Consider the following 16,106-nt stretch of genomic DNA (forward strand, 5'->3'; position numbering starts at 1 on the left):
TTAAAAGTGCAAGTATCACGTAGTAAAGTAATGAGCATGAAAAGTTCATAAAAGTGAGGAATAACACTTCAAGTAGTAAATCTCAAAATGAGCGAGTGTAAAGTTTTTCTTTTAAAACGAAACAATAACACGATAAGTACTAATCATTCCAAAGTATAAGAATACGGATGGCTCTCAGGAGCCAAATCCCCTTTGCATCACTGGAGCTTGATCACGTAATAGTTGACACTCCATCAACTTTCAAGTAAAGGAACCAATCCAATAGAGCACCACTTAAACTACTCTCCGTCCACCATTCAAACCCCCTACTGGGCCCAAAATCCTCAATAAACACTAGTGATAATACTCGAGTATACCGATTTGTCGAGGAGATATCACTCCACTCGACAAAACAAGAGACCCAGGGTTCGTTACCCAATCGACCAAACCCTTGTCGGCTCGACTCGAGTAACTCGCCACAGGGTTTCTGGAATTTTAGGAAGTGCGCACATCATAAACAAGTATATCAAATCAATTGAACAATAAACAAGTATATATCATATTAGGGCAAGTGCGATAAAGTACACTCTTACCCGATCAAACCAATCATATATCATATAATCACATTGGTCAAGTATTGAAAACAAGTGTCCAGTTCATCCAGGTATTTGGAAGCACTCACCAAAGGTCTAGCGCCTCTCAAAAATCACGTTCAGGTCCAACTCTTTGGGTTGGAGTCCAAATCTGCGATAGAATATCATTTACGAATGTAAAACTCTCTAGAGTTCGAAACTTAGGAGTTTCGCTTCAAGAAAATCAAGTAAATGCAACTCGTTTAAGAAGTATTCAAGATACTTACCAAATTCTGAAAAATTCATACTCGCTCGTTTAGTTTCAGTAAGGAAGAGGTTAAAACTTTAGAGCTCCCATTTGAGTCGAAAGGACGAGGAAAACGTATTTCTATTGATTATTACTTTCATTTTCCAAGGGTACAAGTTTCGGCCAAATTCTAACTTATATACCTCTATGAGAGAAAACTTGAATATCCTAGACGATTCAAGTGATATTCGTTCCCGAATTCATACTCAAGTCGCGAGTACCTCTACCTGACTCTCGAGTGTAAATTTGGGCAGCACGCCCTTTGTGTTTACCTATTTTCCAGCCATTTATGGCTTCATTATTTTTCTCAATTCAGCCTCAAAACACATACAAACAATCTCATCACAATAGCCATTCAAGAGGCTCCAAAATCATCCAAGTACAACACAAGTTTAATAATACAATCAGAAATCAAGTTTTGAAACCAAAAGGCTAAATGGCAGATTCGACATCTTATAGCATTTTGGCCACAACTAGAGCTATGTTTTTGGGATTTGGGTAAAATTTATACCGTTTCGAAGCTAAGATAAAGGGTTACAACTTTTATGAAGACAACTCGACCCAGTTCACAACTAATCTAGGTCGAATTTACGGATTACAGAACCAGAATCTCATTGTCAGTCTGGTTGTCAGCACTGAATTCAAATGATAATAACATAGGCTACAAAAAAAATCCGATTGGGGTGTTTTTAGATGCGTTGGAAAGCTAAGACAAAGGACTAAAATTTTAATGTTTTGGCCAAATGCTAATTTGATACGGATCAAGGTGAAAAATGAAGCCAGAATGGTAAAATGTCAAAACTGTCCGCAAAACTATACCTATGGCAGTCAAGGGTATTTTTGTCATTTCATGTGGTATAGTGCTCGGATTGAGCTGAATTTTACAGGCAGCTATAAAACATCATTTCCTACAACTTTTATGTTTTAACCTAGGCCTGATTCAGCCTCTAACATGGACTAAAAGACACGGTCAGAAACAGGACAATTGCAGCATTAAAACTGGAAATCAATTCTTACAAATCACCTTTCTTACTGACCGAGATTTTATATGCTACAACCCAACAATTTTTAACCATGAATTCACTTCCATACACTAAGCGTAAGCATTACTACAACATAAACACCAAGAACAACCATCCATTTCAACAACCAAAGTTGAAAATTAAACTAGATGTCTGGAATTTACTATAACCACTACTAAAATCATGAAATCTATCTAAACAAGCCATAACTTTCACTTGTAAACTAATGAGCACAACCATGAACTAAGACCAACTTTACCTAGAACTGGAGAAGCACAACAACCCCAAGGAAGCTTGAACCACCAAAACTCTCCACTCCAAGATAGCACTCCACCTTCCTAAGCAATTTTTATGAATTATTTGATGAATCTTTTGATTAGTTTGCAAGATTGAGCAAGAAATCAAGACCCCAAAGTTGAGGCTTTTCTCTTCTTCTCTCCATGAAGCTCTCGGCCCTCTCTCTCTATTTTCTCTTAGTTTTTGCTTTGTTTTCCTTCTCATTTACTAACAACTTAGATATTTAAGCTAAGGTCAAAGGTTACTTTTCCTCCACCAATCAAATTTAAGTTTAGGAAGACCTTAGAAGCTTCAAGGTTACTAATACACTTCCTTTGCTAATCCTTACACTATGGCCCCAACAACTTTTAATCTTTGCAATTAATTCCATAGATCACTAACTTAATGAAATCCACAAGCTTAATTACACCTCATTAATCTACTAACCACCCAACCATTATAATTACCTATAATAAAATATGCCTTGTCATTCCTAAATTCAATTACATAATAACCTTTTAGTCACAAGTAAAACTAGGGTTTTGATTTAAATTTGAAGTGTCTAGTTTTAAAAATAATGTTTTTAAAACAAAACAAAAGAAATAATCCAAAATTTTAAAAGAACGAGGGAAAAAAATTGTCCTAAAATTCGAGGTATTACAATCTCTCACCTTAAAAGAATTTCATCCTCGAAATTCATACATGCACTCCTAAATAACTTAGAGTATTTTCCTTTTATATCCGTTTCTAGCTCCCAGGTCTCACCGTAGCCAAAATTTAGCTAAACAATAGAAATCGTGAATCATACCTTCTACTATCTCCGATGGTTCAGGTACTGCCTGTTGGTCCAAGGCGTACACTTTAGCTCGCACCCTTGGCTTAGTCCCTCCTACATTGGGTTATTCTCTTACATTTGCTTGTTCAGGGTTTAGGTGTGACCTACGGGGGCAAGTTGTAAGCTGGCGCTCGGCACTACCACACCATAAATATTTTCGTGCCTTTCACCAACAATTATCCTCGGCATGATTGGTCTTCCCACAGTACCCACAAGATACTCGAGGGGTTGAGGTCCGACCTCCCTGCGAGGCACCTCTTGCTTGCCTCCTTCCACTTGGGGCTCCTCTTGGAGTTATTTCCTTAGGTGTCCCCGAAATTTTCTCACCTCCATCTGCTCGACCCATCTTAGAGGGTGGCATATCTAGATCACCTTGTCCCTGCACTTGACTTCCACCAAGCGCACCTCTCCTTTTTCCATGAAAAGCCCTTACTTGTGCTCTAGCAATTTCTATTCTCTGGGCTTTCTCCAAAACCTCCGTAAAAGTATTAATTTGTGCCGCCGCCAAGGCCTCCTGTATTTCCACATTGAGCCCCTATACAAACCTCCTAACCCTCATTAGCTCCGTGGCTATCAATTCAGGAGCAAACTTCGAGAGCTTAGTGAATTGAGTCTCGTACTCAGATACACTTAGGGTTCCCTGATGGAGTTTAATAAAATCATCCTCCCTCTTTTCCTGGACTATCGGTGGGAGATATTTCTCATTAAACGCTCGTACAAAGTTTACCTAAGTCCATGCAGTCCCCTCTCTTTCCCATTTAACCCTAATTACATTCCACCAGGCCCTAGCTGGTCCTTCAAACTGGAATACAATGAAATGCACCTGCCTATCCTCCGTATAGTTTAAGGCAGCGAAAATATTGATCATCGATTCTAACCACCTCTCAGCTGCCTCAGGGTCCGGCCCTCCCAGGAACTTAGGAGGGAAAAACTTTTGAAATCTCTCTAAAGCCCTATCTTGCCCTATTTCAGGATCCCTGGGTTGATTAATAGGGATTTAACCCTGCTGCTCTAGCAGTCGAGCAAGTATATTGGTCATTTGCTGAATTGCTGTTGCTACCTGGTGCCCCCTTTCCGCTCGGGGTCCAGGTTGTGGTTCAACTATTTCACTTCTTTCCTCTCTCGGTTCTCGCACAGGTTCTGGTGCCTGTCTAGCCCCACGGCCACGACTAGAACCGCGTTCTCGGGTAGTTCCACGTCCTTGACTCCGTCTACCCTCCATACCTCTTTTCCTATATAAGTATAAACAAAATAAAGTAGTTATAAAGGCCGATAAAAGCATTTTCAAATCATAAAATGAAAACTAATACAACACATTGAAAGTAACATACTTTTTTTATTTACATATCATAACAAGTTGCATACCTTATGGGACATTAACCCTAAGTATTGCTCAGGCACTACACTTAATCAAAACTGGAAGAAGTACAATCAAGTACATACACGTGAATAATAAAGTTCCAAATCCCACTAATATCTTCAATATATTTCAAGTCCAGACTTTTCGCATCCCCCGTGCTTTGGCTTTCTCCATCCAAATTTATCCTAATATTACTCGAGATATCGATTTATCGTAAAGGTATCACTCTTTGGTACTCGAGTACAAGAATCCGAAAATATGATAATTCACCACTCAAGCTGGCCAGGCTCAAGAGGAAATCAACCACTTTTGAGATCCCTACCCAACATACTTATCTAATGTTCCTAACAATAGCCAATTGTTCCACACTTAACAAGTCAATCCCCACAGTCCGAGAACCCTCTCCCGGCACGAGCTCAATAGGAGCTCTGATACCTTCTGTGACGCCTCCACCTCCCCCTAAGGCGTATCCCAAGGTTCGGTGGGTCTCTTGCCCAACTCTCGCCAGAATTCACTCACTCATGGCTCAAGAAAAAATAACGTACATCCATAGAAAATGAATAACACATCCACTTCAACTTAATATATACATTGATACTCAAATCCAGATACAAAGCTTCTACACACTAAAATACTTCAAAGTGTTTACAATTCGAGAACAATCAACCCTAGTCGAGTGCTAGCGTGAGTATCATTTCAAAACTTCAAAACTAGACTACTCTGTACCAGTCTCACGCCTCGCTCGTACCCCCTGTAAGGAAAACAAATGGTGTGGAATGAGCTAAAAGCCCAGTGAGGTTCCAAATCGCAAGTTGATCATTATTTAAAAGTGCAAGTATCGCGTAGCAAAGTAATGAGCATGAAAAGTTCATAAAAGTGAGGAATAACACTTCAAGTAGTAAATCTCAAAATGAGCGAGTGTAAAGTTTTTCTTTTAAAACGAAACAATAACACGATAAGTACTAATCATTCCAAAGTATAAGGATACGGATGGCTCTCAGGAGCCAAATCCCCTTTGCATCACTGGAGCTTGATCACATAATAGTTGACACTCCGTCAACTTTCAAGTAAAGGAACCAATCCAGTAGAGCACCATTTAAACTACTCTCCGTCCTCCATTCAAACCCCCTATTGGACCCAAAATCCTCAATAAACACTAGTGGTAATACTCGAGTATACCGATTAGTCGAGGAGATATCACTCCACTCGACAAAACAAGAGACCCAGGGTTTGTTACCCAATCGACCAAGCCCTTGCCGGCTCGACTCGAGTAACTCGTCACAGGGTTTCTGGAATTTCAGGAAGTGCGCACATCATAAACAAGTATATCAAATCAATTGCAACAATAAACAAGTATATATCATATTAGGGCAAGTGCGATAAAGTACACTCTTACCCGATCAAACCAATCATATATCATTTAATCACATTGGTCAAGTATTGAAAACAAGTGTCCAGTTCATCCAAGTATTTGGAAGCACTCACCTAGGGATGTAATCGAGCCAAGTCAAGCTCGAGTATTGCTATACTCGAGCTCGACTCGACTCATTTACACTTGGACTCGAGCTCGACTCGAGCTCGAACGAGCCAAAAAAATTGATACTCGAAACTTGACTCGAGAAATTTTATTTAGGCTCGAGACTCGACTCGATAAGGCTCGACCTTAAGTCGAGCCTTATCAAGTCAAGTCTAATCAAGTTTTTGACTCGTTTTGACTCGACTTGACCAAAAAATGAGATCAAAGATGACGTTTTGGGAAGATTCAAGCAAGTACCTATCAGCTGGAGTAAATGAGGCATAAAATCCATGATTCATCGATACAAATACAACCAAAAGTATCCACATTCTACCTCCACAGTTAGCATCTTTAACACTCCTAAAAATCAGATTCACCACAAAGAAGAATAGAGAAGAAAAAAAGGAAATTCCCACTTGCTGGATTGCTTGACATGAAACTTTCAAATTCAGCAACAACCCACCAACGATAAGTGCCCACAAGAGCAGCAAAAAATGGATGATTCTTATTCCTCGGACCATAGTTCCTAAGTGTCATGCGAAAGTCCCCAAACTAACCAAAATTCCCCACAAAATTCCAAAACTCAGCAAAACATGAGCTGAGCCACCAAATTGAGAGACAAACAATTATCTCAAACAGCCACAATATCACTAATTATCGCAAACAGCCACAATATCCCAAGTACCACAAGCTCAATTCAAGAAACCAATGCCAAGATCTATCCAGAAATTCCTTTTCCCCACATATATCAATAATTACTAACTAAAAAGGGATGGAGATAACATTGATAGGAAAGAGCAGTGATCATAATAAAAGGGAAAAGGACCGGGGAGGCCTCTCTAGAGCAGAGAAAAAAGGTGGTATTGCTAAGAAAACAGATAAGAGCAAATGGATAATTAAGGTTGATGAGAAAAGTGGTGAGGAGAACTTCTACAGATTATCGCCAAGATGAGCGCTGAGTTTCTCACTGCCTGTATTTCCATCAAACAACAAAATCAGACGGCATTTTGAATGAATTCCTGGTACCAATCATTGTCTCAAGTCGTCTCGTGGAAAACTAGACCCTGCACCGTGATTCCGGCAACTCCCAGGTACCCAACTGGACCACTGTGCTTTTTTGGTCTTCCATATAGTACTATTAAATATTGATAGGGTGCCCATGTTTATGGTTTTTCGTCTATCAATTTGTTTGTAATCTGCTCATACAGTCCAAATTAATGAAATTATTGGGAAAAATCTCCACATGGACTTTTCAGTTGCAAAAGAACAATCTTCTTTGCTATAAGCCAGGAGTCCACGTAAATTGCAAGTCCCCAAATATAAAGGGCAAAGGTGATTAATTTTGTTCAAATCTCATTTCGTCCTGGTAATCTGCCCATCCCCCACTTCCATTTTCCCCTCCCAAAAAACCAAAGCACTCAACGCCAAGACACAAAGCACTTACAGAAAACAGAGGATTTATGGGTACAGAACCAATTGCAGATGCAGACATACCAGTAGCCAGACGCGACGGCGATGGCGATGGCGATGGAGTCTCACAGATGCGACGAGCAACGGCGTTGGCGACGAACGAGAGACTGAGAGTAACGGAGTGAGGGTTTAGATCTAAATCAGTCCGAATCAGTGGTTGGTAAAGTGAATTTTTTGGCGAGGCTTTCTTCGAACAGAGATTAGAAGAACGTCGGTCGAAGTCGAACAGAGAAGAAAGTGTTTTCTTCCTTTTTTACACATTTTTTCTTTTTAGGTCTTTTTACAATTATGTTATTACTTTTTTGCCATTATGGGATTTTATTATAAAAAAGATAATATTGTAAATTTCGTATAACTTATACCTATAATGGTCATTTTATAATTATAATATACATATATATTATTTAAATTATAAATATATTATTTAATTAGCCCGACTCGACGAGTAGCTCGACAAGCTTTGAGCCGGAGAATTTTGACTCGAAACTCGACTCGAAAGCTAGTCGAGCTACTCGAAACTCGGCTCGAACTCGGTCAACTCGAGTTCGAGCCGAGTCGCTGACCGAGCTACTCGCGAGTAGCTCGGCTCGCATACAACCCTACACTCACCAAAGGTCTAGCGCCTCTCAAAAATCACGTTCAGGTCCAACTCTTTGGTTGGAGTCCAAATCTGCGATAGAATATCATTTACGAATGTAAAACTCTCTAGAGTTCGAAACTTAGGAGTTTCGCTTCAAGAAAATCAAGTAAATGCAACTCGTTTAAGAAGTATTCAAGATACTTATCAAATCCCGAAAAAATCATGCTCGCTCGTTTAGTTTCGATAAGGAAGCGGTTAAAACTTTAGAGCTCCCATTTGAGTCGAAAGGACGAGGAAAACGTATTTCTATTGATTATTACTTTCATTTTCCAAGGGTACAAGTTTCAGCCGAATTCTAACTTATATACCTCTATGAGAGAAAACTTGAATATTCTAGGCGATTCAAATGATATTCGTTCCCGAATTCGTACTCAAGTCGCGAGTACCTTTACCTGACCCTCGAGTGTAAATTTGAGCAGCACGCCCTTTGTGTTTATCTATTTTCCAGCCATTTATGACTTCATTATTTTTCTCAATTCAGCCCCAAAACACATAGAAATAATCTCATCACAATAGCCATTCAAGAGACTCCAAAATCATCCAAGTACAACACAAGTTTAATAATACAATCGGAAATCAAGTTTTGAAGCCAAAAGGCTAAATGGCAGATTCGACATCTTATAGCATTTTGGTCACAACTAGAGCTACGTTTATTGGATTGGGGTAAACTTTATACTGTTTCGAAGATAAAACAAAGGGTTACAACTTTTATGAAGACAGCTTGACCAGTTCACTACTAATCTTGGTCGAATTTGTGGATTATAGAACCAGAATCTCATTGTCAGTCTGGTTGTCATCACTGAATTCAAATGATAATAACTTAGGTTACAAAAATCTGATTGGGGTGTTTTTAGATGCGTTGGAAAGCTAAGACAATGAACTACAACTTTCGTGTTTTAGTCAAATACTAATTTGATATGGATCAAGGTGAAAAAATGAAGCCAGAATGGTGAAATGTCAAAACTGTCCGCAAAACTATACCTATGGCAGTCAAGGGTATTTTTGTCATTTCATGTGATACAGTGCTTGGATTGAGCTGAAATTTTACAGGCGGCTATAAAACATCATTTCCTATAACTTTTATGTTTTAACCTAGGTCTGATTCAGCCTCTAACATGGACTAAAAGACACGGTCAGAAACAGGACAATTGCAGCATTAAAACTGGAAATCAATTCTTACAAATCACCTTTCTTGCTGACCGAAATTTTATATGCTACAACCCAACAATTTTTAACCATGAATTCACTTCCATACACTAAGCGTAAGCATTACTACAACATAAACACCAAGAACAACCATCCATTTCAACAACCAAAGTTGAAAATTAAACTAGATGTCTGGAATTTACTATAACCACTACTAAAATCATGAAATCTATCTAAACAAGCCATAACTTTCACTTGTAAACTAATAAGCACAACCATGAACTAAGACCAACTTTACCTAGAACTGGAGAAGCACAACAACCCCAAGGAAGCTTGAACCACCAAAACTCTCCACTCCAAGATAGCACTCCACCTTCCTAAGCAATTTTTATGAATTATTTGGTGAATATTTTGATTAGTTTGCAAGATTGAGCAAGAAATCAAGACCCCAAAGTTGAGGCTTTTCTCTTCTTCTCTCCATGAAGCTCTCGGCCCTCTCTCTCTATTTTCTCTTAGTTTTTGCTTTGTTTTCCTTCTCATTTAATAACAACTTAGATATTTAAGCTAAGGTCAAAGGTTACTTTTCCTCCACCAATCAAATTTAAGTTTAGGAAGACCTTAGAAGCTTCAAGGTTACTAATACACTTCCTTTGCTAATCCTCACACTATGACCCCAACAACTTTTAATCTTTGCAATTAACTCCATAGATCACTAACTTAATAAAATCCACAAGCTTAATTACACCTCATTAATCTACTAACCACCCAACCATTATAATTACCAATAATAAAATATGCCTCGTCATACCTAAACTCAATTACATAATAACCTTTTAGTCACAAGTAAAACTAGGGTTTTGATCTAAATTTAAAGTGTCCAGTTTTTAAAACAATGTTTTTAAAACAAAACAAAAGAAATAATCCGAAATTTTAAAAGAACGGGGGAAAAACATTGTCCTAAAATTCGGGGTATCACATAAGCAATGTAAAGATCACAAACGTAACAATAAGTAAATAAAAAGGAAAGAATTGCAAACCAGTTAACTACCCAACTCCTCTTGAGCTTGTAGATTAATTCGAATAAGTTTCTTCAAGTTGATGAATTACAATCACTCTTGTGTGCAAAGGAAGGTTCACCTCCTCCTTGCCCCAAACTCCACTCGGTCAAGTTAGGAAGTTTTACTATCCCTCAAGACAACCCTCACAGAGCTACACTCATGAAGTATTCACTCACAAATGAAAAGTTTACAATGAACCTCATACCACTAAGACTACAAATCTTCCTTGGAGAGTGTTTTCTCACTAAAACTACGTCTAATCCTGTCTTTACAAGCGTCCGACAGCTTTCAGCAATCTTTGTCCCTTTCAATAGCACTTGATCTTTGAATTTGATTTGCTTCATAGCTGAAAGTATATCTTGAAGAGATATTAGTATCATCCATATATTTTGTAAATATCAAAAGATAGGGACTAAGATTAACAAAGTAAAAATTTATTATATTTAGATTTGATTTGGAGGGATCATTATTTGGAACCAAATTTATTTGTTGAGAGATACTTTTAAAAGTTGAAAGACCAAGTAGGATAATCAATAAAGATTGAGAAACTATTAGATTCATGTAACTTTGATGGTTAGGAATGGGTTAAGTCTGTACTTCAAGTATATCACACTTTCATCCCTTATCTACACAAAAAGAATGGAATAATATTTGTTAATTATATTTTTACTATATTGTTAAGTTTTCCTTACCTTATGCCCGATTGAAGATCTCCTATTTTGTTCTGATCCATCATGTGTCCAAGAATCACAATTTAAGATGCTATTTTATCTTTTCTATGTCATGTTTTTATTCCAGTTGCTTTTGTTTTTTCCATGAGGCTTTGAGACATTTTATTAAAGCAATCATTTTTTATTTTTTAAAGATTTTCTTAAATTTAAAGAGGATTAATAATGGAATTTCACCTATCCTCTTAATGACTCAGGCTCTATCGATTTAATTAAATTCATTACTCTTTATTTTTTTAAAATTTTAAAAAGATCAATAGTGGGATTCCAAACATCTTCCTAATAATTTCTCAAGATCTATTGGTCACAAGTTAATCATCTTACATGCTAAACTACACTTCATTGTCAAGAGCTATTACTTTTATAAGACAAAATTTACATCTAGTAGATTGATGAAAGATTCAAATTTCATAACAGAGAAATGATGCAATTATTGATAGTCCAAGCCAATGAGGCACCAATTTGATTCACCAAAATGGAATCATGAGACCAAATATACATATACATACGTACATACACACACATATATATGTGTATATATATAATTTGTATGGATAAATGAGAATGTCATTCATTAAAAGAAACACTAATGGTAGTAAAATACTTTAAAAAAAAATAATGCAAACGTAAAAGTTCACTGAATCATCATAATTGCTATTTCCTCACAATCAACTAGTGAAAATGCTGTCGATTAGTGATCGAATGACCTTCAGAACCCTCCATTGTAGCATCCATGGTTGAAGATATTAAGATTCACAAAAACCAGAGAGACTCTGGATGGTTTGTTGTAATAGTGATTAAACATCCTGAAATGTTCATTCATAAGTGACTCCCACCAATGCTGATTTTGGCTTGGTTTTCTTATGAGGTTAAATTCCACAACTCTTTCTTCTCAACTTATAATTCACTGAGAAAATTTGAGTGAGTTGCAACTAGGTTAATTGCAATCAAATTTTTTGTTAGGAAATTCTACTTTGGATGAAGAATTCATCAATAGTGTAATCAACATTAGAATGCGTGAGGCTCTATTTGTTTTGAGGGAATAGGAGGGAAAGGAAAGGATAGGGAGGGGGAAGGGAGGGATAAGACCTAGTTATTTTTTGTCAACCTGCTTTCCATCCAAAAGTGGGCAAAAATAGAGGCAAAGGACATCAACATTTATGAAAATGTAACTAACTCATGATAGTTTCCTTTCATTTCCTTGCATAATCCAAACAAGATGGATGATTTTGGTTTTTTGTACTCTCCTTTCTTTTCTTTTTTACTCAAGTTCTTTCCTTTCCTTTCCTTCTCCTTTCTTCAATCCAAATGGTGCTTGAAAGAAAACATTTTTCCAATTGGAAAATAGATTTCGATGGCTAATTTAACACCACAAAAAATGCTGAGCTCATGTACCTTTTAGTAGAGTTCCTAATGATGTTTTGAGAATATAATTTGGAGATTAATCACGATCTTGATTTTTGCAATTTCAGTCTTTTTATGACCTATGCTAGGTTTCTTTGGCATGATTAAGAGATAAAAGTGAAGATTCTTAATTCAAACTCATTGTGTATGTCAAGTATAGATGAGTAAAAAAGTAACAAAAAAAGTAGAAAAGCAACAATTTAAAGAGTTTAGAGTTGACTCTTAAATCTATCTTAAGTAATACTAATTTTTGCTACAATTCCCTCTGTCCCGAAAAGTTTATTAGTTTTCAGAACTTGTGTTTCTTAAGAATAGAGTAGCTGAATGGATGAATAATGATTTGTTTACCAATTCTACCCTTATTTGATACTAGTTTTTAGAACTTTTTTAGTGAAATTAGGTGATGAAAAGCAAACTTGGGCTGGCAATAGTTTGTTATGTTTCCCAAATGCCAAGTGCATGGTTTTCATACTTCAGTGAAATAAACATGAGTGTCAACAACATATACTTTTTGCAACTAGTAGACATTTGAATGATAACTATAAGGCCCACAATGATGATTTAAAGTGACAATTAAATGCAAGCACAGAGAAAGAATGGTGGGAAAACTTGTTTGTCAAATTTAGTATGTAACATTAATTTTAGGACAGACCAAAAAAGAAAGTATGATTTTATCAGTAGGATGGAGGGAGTAATTGTTATCATTAGGTATAATTATCCCCTAGAGAGGATTATTAGAGTGGGAAAAATCCACTTTTTGTGACAGCCCCACCTTCCCCTAGGGTGTACCCCAAGGGTTAACAAACTATCTGCCCATCTCTCGCCAGGACTACAGAGTCAAATCACTCGAAAACCCTACATAACGCGCGATAGAACCCCAAGAAAATGAACGATTGGAAACTGATCTAAACATGATTACCAAACCATATAGTGCAATAAGACTTCGAATAAACGCTCCAAATGAAAACGAAAAGAACAAATGCCACGTTAGAATCCGGCCGGATTACTGACCGGATTCAAGGCAGTGAGCAACTAAAAATTTTTCAACTTCCCCTAACAACCTGGCCAAGTATCCGGCTAAGATCTGGCCGGATATACTGTCGGATTCCCTGTAGTTTTCCTTCCAGATTTCTTTTCTTGCCTTGTTCAAGTTCTACACTCGCCCCGTTTCCAACGAACACAAGTAAGGTTCACCAAAGCCATAGAGACATACAATCTCAAACAAACACACTTAAGATACATGATAAAACATTTATACACGTACATTGGAGACTTCAACAAACGAACTTGAAGTACAAGTTATCAAATCCATATTTATACAAAATACAAATTAGGGTTTCAGTTACAGAAGAGTTTAATCAAAAGAATGGCTATAACTAGCTCTACTCTTTCTTCCTAAATTATGGTTCCCAACATTTTGAACCCTGTAAGGAAAACAAAAATAATGGGAAGGGGTGAGCTTACGCTCAATGAGGAACCACAAGTACAAGCAATCAAGAATCATGGAACTTCACTTTTAATCAGGCAAATATACACACTAAATAAAGAAATGAACAAACACTTCAAATAGAAAGCATACAGGTGGCTCTCAAGAGCCAAATTCCCTTTTCTTCACCAGAGCTTGATCAAGTAGTAGTTGACACTCCATCAACTTTCAAGTACAGTAACCAATCCAGTAGAGCATCACTTTACACCAAATTCCGTCCACCAAACATACCCCTTACCTGGCCCGAACGCCTCAACAGGAATAGTTGTGGTAATACTCGAGTATACCGGAAATCCAGAGTCTCCAATACCCAAAGATTCCCTAAGAACAGTCCCTATGGTTTGTCAATTTTCTTCGACCAAGCCCTTGCTGGCTCGATTCAATTGACTCCCCAGAGGTTGAGCTCAGGTTTAACAGGAAGGTTATTGGATACAGCTCCAAACGATATCAGATCAGGCACAGTAACAGATTCTAGTTTATACAGTAAACAATCACACAGGCAAGAGAACGAGTGTGATAAAGTACACCCTCATCTCATTCAGAATAAATAGAGTTCACAGTCATTCAAGTCACAGATTTCAAGTACAAGTAAACCAGTTAAGTAACAAATCAGGGGAGTGGTACACTCACCAATTCAAGCAAAGATAACTTCAAAAGTTTTCACCCAAAGTATGGCTTTGATCACCGAGAAATCCTAAAATAACCAAGGTAAAACAATTATGGTTCCCACATCCACAAACCCAGTAAACGAAATGCATAGATGAAGCTCGACTACAAGTCGTAAGCCTATCCGAATGAACTACGAATGCAAGGATACAAAAGTGCGGCTTCGGGGTGAAAAAAGTTCATCCAAAACAGCCCCAATTGCACATACAATTCATGAGCTATTAAACACACTTAATTAAGGTCACAAAACCCTTCAAATACAACCAATTGGTAGCTCCAAAACTAACCCTAATCATGCTCAAATTAGAAACCCTAAAGCTGAAATTTAGGCACATAAGCTGGAAATTCCTTTAATCAAGTTAAACTACCACATAAAACCTCAATATTACACATGGTAAAGTTATCAACCCATGGCCAACCCTTAAGCTTCACATATGAGCAGAATTTTCACCATAAAACTGAAATTTACCATAACACTACTTCAAACCATGAAATTTCCTCATATAATCACCAAAACAACAACCTTAAGCCACTCATTTACACATATATGAAAGATAAGGTAGTTTCTTGCCAAAGTACCTTATAACCTCAAGAAAATGGTAGCTTAGTGCCTTGTCCTCCAAAACCCCTCCACTAATACCTTGAATCTTCCCTAGTGAGCAACTTTTACGGAGTGGTTTGTAATTTTAACGATTGGAACATGAGATTTGAGCAAGAAATTGAAGTTGAAGAGGAACTCTCACTCTTGTTTTTCTCCTCACAAGTTTCGGCCAAGGCAATGAAAAATGAGTAGAAATTTTGGTCAAAATTAGTTTTTAGTAAAGGTAAGAAAGGTCGGTCAAAGTCCAACTTCGAATAGTGCCGCGACACGTGGCGCCTTTAGGGTTTGATCTAATCTTCTTGCTTTCCAATGGTTAATCTATCTAGTTACCCTCTAATTATCTCCTAGCACCTTGTAAAATAAAACCCTTTTATGCAAAACTCCATTTAGTCGTCAAAAGTTATCGCACTTACCGTACTAGCGGGTCCCACGTCTATTATACACTACTAACGTCACATGAACTAACTTATACTAGGAAAAAAATTTAAAAACGATACTCACTTATAAAAATCTCTGAAAAATTAATATAATAAAATAAAGTATGGAAAATGCACGCGGAAAATAAAATAAAATAAGGGAAATTTTACAGGTACTCACACTCTCTCTCCCTTAAAAGAATTTCGTCCTCGAAATTCTCCTCTTTTGCTCACAAAACTCAATTCTATAGTATTTCCTTCTACTTCTCAAGAGTTTCTCCTCACTCATGCGGTTACCACAATCAAACCTAGAGAGAAAATCATAATGTTGTAATGGCTAAAACACTATGCTAAGGCGAAAAGTAATACAAACTTCAAACTTTGATGCGAAGAAGAGTTTAAAATTTTGGCTACTATTCTTGCTAACTCTAAAACTTATACACTATCCGTTGACAAATCGTCCACACGTAAGACACCTTTCCTTTACAATTGTACCACTAGATCCGAATCACTCTTTCTAATCAAAAATTTTTTTTTCAAACCACAAATGAGAAATTCGCACTTAACTTCAAGACTAAACTATAATAAAAGATTCATGAATCAGGATTCAATAGTGTCCAATCA

This window comes from Coffea eugenioides, chromosome 5, assembly GCF_003713205.1.
Source record: "Coffea eugenioides isolate CCC68of chromosome 5, Ceug_1.0, whole genome shotgun sequence".
Taxonomy (NCBI): Eukaryota; Viridiplantae; Streptophyta; class Magnoliopsida; order Gentianales; family Rubiaceae; genus Coffea; species Coffea eugenioides.